The following is a 7,232-nucleotide window of genomic DNA, read 5'->3' on the forward strand; positions in this document are numbered from 1 at the left end:
TGTTTCAATACGCAACATAAATATACCAACTTTTACCTGAATTCTCCAAGTGTCTGTGTCCTCTGTGTCTCTGTGCATATTTCTGAGACAGCATTTATATTGCATTATATTGATTAATTCATTGCTCTATTCCAGTAGATCAGAAACTCCCTAGTGGCAGAGATGATCGTATTCATCTTAGCTCATTGTGTGGTTGGCACAATGTTGTGCAGATTGAAAATGCCCAGTAACTTTTATTGGATTGTTTATGATTTTGGTAACTGAAAATAGCATCAATAAATTAGCTAAATAAGTGACAATGCACTTAAAGAGTAGTATATTATGCAGCTTTTAAAAAGAATTGACTAGTGGTACATATACTGTTATGCAAAGGTAACCAAAATATATAACAAAAGTTTAAACATAATGTTAAGTGAAAATAACAAGTTGCGGAATGCTATAGTGTGATCCAATTTTTGTAATATTTTGGTAAAATACAAACATATATATGTAGTATTCATAACTAAATACATATATTCTATGAAGTGTCTGGACAAATCATATAGTCACGCATGACTTGACCATGGGGATATATTCTGAGAAATGTGTCATTAGGATATTTTTTCTTTGTGCAAACATCGGGCAGTGTATTTACACAAACCGAGATAGTGTAGCCTACGACACAGCTAGGCTATGTAGTATAGCCCACTGTTTCTAGGGTATAAACCTGCACAGAATACTACTGTACTGAATACTGTAGGCAATTATAATACAATTGTAAGTATCTGTGTATCTACACATATCTAATCATAGAAAAGGTACAGTAAAAATACCAGATGAAAGATTAAAAATGATACACCTGTATAGCATGCTTACCATGAATGGAGCTTGCAGGACTGGAAGTTGCCCTGGGTGAGCCAATGATTGAGAGGTGAGAGAATGTAAAACCCTAGGACATTACACTACTGGAAACTTAATCAACACTGTACACATAGGATACACTAAGTTCATTAAAAAGTTTGTCTTTCTTCAATAATAAATATTGGCTTATTGTAACTTTTTGCTTCATAGAGTTTTTACACTTCCAAACTTTTCGACTTTTCTGTAATAACACATAGCTTAAAACACAAACATATTGTACAGCTAGCTATATAAGAATACTTTTTCTTTATATTCTTATTCTATAAGTTTTTTCCTATTTTTATACTTTTTAATTCTATTTTTGCTTTTTAAACTATTTTGTTAAGAACTAAGACATACACACAAAAGTTGTACTAAGGCTACAAGGTGTCAGGAGCATTAATATCACCGTCTTCCACCTCCACATCTTGTCCTGAATGTCTTCAGGGGCAATAACACAAATGGAACTGTCATCTCCTATGATAACAAGACCCCCTAAAAGGACCTACCTGAGGATGTTTTACAGTTAACATTTTTATAAGTAGGCATATACTCTAAGATAATAACAGATAGTATAGTAAATACATAAACCATTATCTTAGTGATTTATTATCATTATCAAGTATAATGTAATGTACATAATTGCATGTGCCAGGCCTTTATAACTGGCTATACAGTAGGTTCGCTTACAGTAGCATCACCACAAATATGTAAATAATGCATTTCACTACAATATTATGATGACCAAGACCTCACTAGGTGATGGAAATTTTTCAGCTCCATTATAATCTTATGAGATCACCATAGTATATGCAGTCCTTCTTTGACAAAATTGTCATGTGGTATATGATCATATACAAAACTATTAACAATGGTAATGCCTGGAAGCTAGAATTATGAAGCACATACATTATGTTTACAACTCTATGTTGTTTTAATTTATATAATAATAAGGTAATTAGTTTTATAGGATAAAAATAACAATAATGATAAATATAGAGATAATTAGGTTTTATCGTAATAAAACCTAATTTAGAAATAGTAATGTGAGAATCCACATAATTCCATTGAAATCAGCCAAGAAACTTGAGTTCCATTTAATAGAGTGTCCTTGTAGATTAAAAAAGAGAGGTGGTGGGGAAAAGCATAATGAGATGCTATGAAGGAAATTGAAAGCATTTTGTATATTTTAAGCTGAGATAGAGAAGACTTGGTAAGGAACATAACCTGTCTTCAAATTCTTCAAGATTGTTTTATGGAAGAGGTCATAAATGTGTTGTGTTTTGCCCTTGGGGTTTTCCTAAGGTCAGTGTGTGAAACTTGTAGCGAGAGATTCAGATTTAGTGTAAAAAGAGACCTTTTGCGTGGTCATCATTCTACAAAGATAGAAAGAACAAGCTCCATGGTTTCCTCGTTTTCACAATGCCTGAAGTTATCCAAATACAATCTGGAAAAACACATGTCAGAAAAATTGAGCAGTAACTCCCAGTCTGGTTAGAAGGGAGAGTTAAATGCCCTATCTAGGCTCCCTTCCAGCCATGAGGTTATGATATTGTGAGATCAGAAGTTTCCAAAAGAGCTTTGTAATTTTTAGGACATGGAAAGCATTTCTATAAAGAAGCGATTCTTTTTATTAAATTTGGTTCACATTACACAGTGAAAAGCAAAATGAAAAGTCTGGAGATATAGTTCTGTTCCAAACTTTCTAATAAATTCATTCATTCATAAATTCAAAATTTATTGAGTGCCTCCTATGTGTCAGGAACTTCCTGAGAAAAAAAAAAAAAAGGAAAAAAAGTTATAGTCCATGTAGTTTGTATCTGAATAGATGAGGAAAAATCTTAAGCAAACAATTACAATGCAATACTTGAATCAATAGAGGAACATAACACTGTTCAGTAGCAGCAGAAAGAAGAGGAAGAACCTTGCCAAGGAATGCCAAAAGATGTATGGGTAGGGGGGCATACAGAAGCATGCAAATGTGTGAACAAAGATGCAGATCTGAAAAAATGTAGATGGTTTACTATTACTAGAACTTAGAACATCTATATTTTAAGAATATGAGACTAAAAAGTCAAAGCCACATTAAAGAGTATTTTGAGTACCATTCTAAAAAAAAGCAGGGTTTTCTTTGAAGGTAATTGGAAGCCACAGGAAAGACTTTAATAACTAAAAAAAAAAAAAAAAAAAATACCAAGTACGTACTTTATAAAGCTTGCACCTGTGAGCTTCATGAAGGAAGAGACGGTGAAAATTTAGATAAGAAAAGGAAAGGCAGTTAATAAAATTTAATTGGCTTTTCAAAATGTGGCTAAAGCAAAAGAAAGGAGGGCCAATAAGAAGGTAGAATCATCAGGATTTAGTGATTAATTGAATGTGGATATTGAAGGAAAAAGTAAAATTCACTAGGCCTACAGTGAGTCTGGTTTTTGAAACTGGGTAGATTATCTGAGACAAGGAATGCAGAAAGAGGAACTCTTTCTGGGAAAAATAAAAAATAAATACAAAACAATAAACAATAGCATCAACACAAAATCTTCTCCTGTTTGATGTTATTAAGAGGACTAAATAAAAATGTCCTGGACACCCTGGAAGAGATGGACTGGAGCTGAATTACAAGATCTGAGCTACAGACACATAACTGGAAGTCCTTATGAACATATATACTTGAAAAGCTTATTGATATGGATAATATTCCTGGAAAGGGGAGTAAAACAATAAGAGAAAGGAAAACTGACATCTTTACATCTCATATCTTTAAGAGAAAACAGCAAAGGTAAGAAAATAATTAACTGGTTAGATATCATGAGTGATCCTCCGACTTGAAAGCAACCTACAATGCTAGATAATTTTTAAATCATTTTTTTTTTTTTTACTTTAAGTTCTGGGATACATGCGCAGAATGTGCAGGTTTGTTACATAGGTATATGTGTGCCATGGTGGTTTGCTTCACCTGTCAATCTGTCATCTAGGTTTTAAGCCCCACATGCATTAGGTATTTGTCCTAATGGTTTCCCCCACCTTGCCCCCACCCCCCAACAGGCCCTGGTGTGTGATGTTACCTTCCCTGTGTCCATGTGTTCTCCTTGTTCAACTCTCACTTATGAGTGAGAACATGTGATGCTTGGTTTTCTGTTCCTGTGTTAGTTTGCTGAGAATGATGGTTTCCAGCTTCATCCATGTCTCTGAAAAGGATATGAACTCATTCTTTTTTATGGCTGCATAGTATTCCATAGTGTATATGTGCCATTTAATCTCATTTGCAATAGCTACAGATGAAAAAAAAAAACCTTAGGAATAAACCTAACCCAAGAAGCGAAATGTATCTACAATAAAAACTATAAAACATTAATTCAGGAAACTGAAGAGGACACACAAAAACTGGAAAGATATTCCATGTTCATGAATTGGAAGATTCAATATTGTTAAAATGTCCATACTACTAAAGGCAATCTATAGATTCAATTCAATCCCTGTCAAAATACCAATGGCGTTCTTCACAGACATAAACAATCTTAAATTTTATATGGAACCACAAAAGACTCAGAATAACCAAAGCTGGGTAAAGAATAAAACGAGAGAAATCATATTACCTGGCTTCAAATTATAATACAGAGCTATCTATTATAACTAAAACAGCTTGGTACTGGCATAAAATACACACATAGACCAATGAAATAGAACTGAGATCCCAGAAACAAATCCATACATCTACAGTGAACTCATTTCTGACAAAATTGCCAGAACATATACTGGAGAAAGAACAGTCTTTTCAATAAATGGTGCTGGGAAAACGGGACATCCACATTTAAAAGAATGAAGCTAGACCCCTATTTCTTACCATATACAAAAGTCAAATCAAAAATGGATTAAAAACTTAAATCTAAGACCTCAAACTATGAAATTATTACAAGAAAGCAATGGGGAAAATATTCAAGACATTGGGCAAAAATTTCTTGAGCAATACCCACAAGCATAGGCAGCCAAAGAAAAAAAAATGCATAAATGGGATCGCATTGAGTTAAAAAGCTTCTGCACAGCAAAGGAAACAAGCAACAAAGTGAAGAAGCCCCTTCTAACTCCCCCACCAAAAACTCCACCTCTCTTAACCCTAACTGGCTCTAAGAATGCTGTCAATTAGGTCTTTACTCTCCAGACAAATGTGGAAATATGACAGCCTCAAATGAAAGACCTAAGATTCTGATATCAGAAGTTTGTCAAATGAAAGCTCAAGCCACATCATCCTACAATGAGGCTTACAGTCAACAGGCCTCAGAGGATTCCACTACTCTTAATAATGTGCAGACCACCACAAATGAGCACACATCTAGGGGAAACCTCTAACAAGAGATATAGAGATGAAAGAAAACGTGTAAGAACAAGTGCTTTGCAGGCTGTAGAGAGGATACATGGAAATAAAACTAATACAATTAGTATCCTTAAAGAAAAAAGGAAAGACAGCAAACCAAAAAGTAAGAACAGAGTGATATAAAAAGGAATACTTAAGGGAATAAAAAGATCTCAGTAATTAAAAATATAATAGCAGTAATGAAAAACTTTGGAGAAGTGCTAAAAGATAGAGTCAAGAAAATGTTCCAGAAAGTAAAGCAAAAAATAATAAGTGTAAAAAGTATCAGAAAATGAATGCTGGAAGTATAACTTCCAGATAGAAGTTCTAAAAAGAGAGAACAGAGAAAACTGAGAGGAAGTAATCATTAAAATAATTTCAGAATAGTGCCCACAACTGAAGTTTATGAGTTTCCACATTAAAAGGATACTTTAATAACTAAATTTTAACTGTTATAGGAAGTCAGTAAATGATACCTAAAACTGACCAATAATAAAAATGTATTATAGTCCTATTATTTAGAAATGCTGAGACAAATGCCAAAATAATCAGATAAAAGAACAAAAAAATTATTTCTCAGGATGAAGAAATAAAAGGAGAGAGGTTCTACTAATTGCATAGTTTGTAGAATCATTTGATTTTTTAATTCACACTTATTAATTAGATAAAAATAAAAACTAAAAATTATAAATAATCCTGAATAAATAGATTTAATGGTAGATTCAACCAATATGGATGGAAAAAAAACTAATTACCTCGAAGATACATCTGAGGAAATTAATCAGAATGTAGCATAGAGGGATAAAGAGATAGAAAATACGAGAAAGAGGCTAAGAGACTGGGAGAACGTGTCGGGAGGCCTAGTATGTAACTAATTGGAGTCCCAGAAGGAGAGAGAGAGAGCGATAATAAAAGGGAGACAATACTTAAAGGAGTAATGACAGAGTTTTCAAGGGCTGATGGAAGACTTCAATGCCCACCCTTAGAAATCCCAAAAGAAAGGTCAAAGATAAACCAGAAGGTGAGGACGTCATGGAATCTGAAGGAGTACAAATATTCTATGATAAGAGCTGGATCCACATTTCTGGTTATTTTTCTATCCTGTCATCAATTGTTGACTAAAATATATAAACCTACTTGCTTATACATTTAAAGAATGTATTTGCCATGTACAAAATATTTCAATTATGGCAAATCGGATACACACGTGTAGACACATATCATGTAAACTATTTAGGAGGGCTCTTTACTAGTAAACTCAACCAATGTGATCAAACTAATTTGTAAGTATAGACTTTGTCTCATAACTAAAGAGAAAATCATTTTCGCTTAGACAGTCTCCCTAGGAAATGTGGCCTGAGACACAAAGGTAAAGTAGCTCGAAACATATGCAAGTGTTGTCTCTATAATGCCACAAACAACTGAAGATAGAATGAAAGCATCAGGGAATCAGTTCTCTGTTTTGCTTACATGATAAAACCCAGTCTAACTGATTCAAAATATTCAATTAGTTATTTTGGCATTATGTAGACAAAACCTTGGTTATCTAATTAGGGAGTTCATTTCCTATTCCTTTTCCTTAGCAATCTGGTTTCCATCTGTTTATTACCCAATCATTATTAGTTTCTACTTGGATGACCAGGTATAATTTAGGCAGTATAAGTATCATTTCAAAATGGTTAACCCTGCATCACACTGTAATAAAATTCTTTTGCTCTTAAAATTTTATATGATTTTAAAAGTTAGTGAGCATGCGAACTGGGGTTTCATGAAAGGCACAGGCAACAAAGAAACATTTTTTTAATGGATTTATTTCTTTGTTAATTTAAGACATTTCTCTAGTGGCAGCCACATGTAAATAAAGCATTGCCTTAATTGACAAAAAATTGACAAAAAAATTTCTTCTAGAAACTAGTACAAACTGTGGAGAAGTGCAAAACATGCGAATATCTGTACTGATGTGTTTATGGAAAGGTAGAAGTAGAGTGAAGACAGGAAGTGGCAA

This window comes from Nomascus leucogenys, chromosome 8, assembly GCF_006542625.1.
Source record: "Nomascus leucogenys isolate Asia chromosome 8, Asia_NLE_v1, whole genome shotgun sequence".
NCBI lineage: Eukaryota > Metazoa > Chordata > Mammalia > Primates > Hylobatidae > Nomascus > Nomascus leucogenys.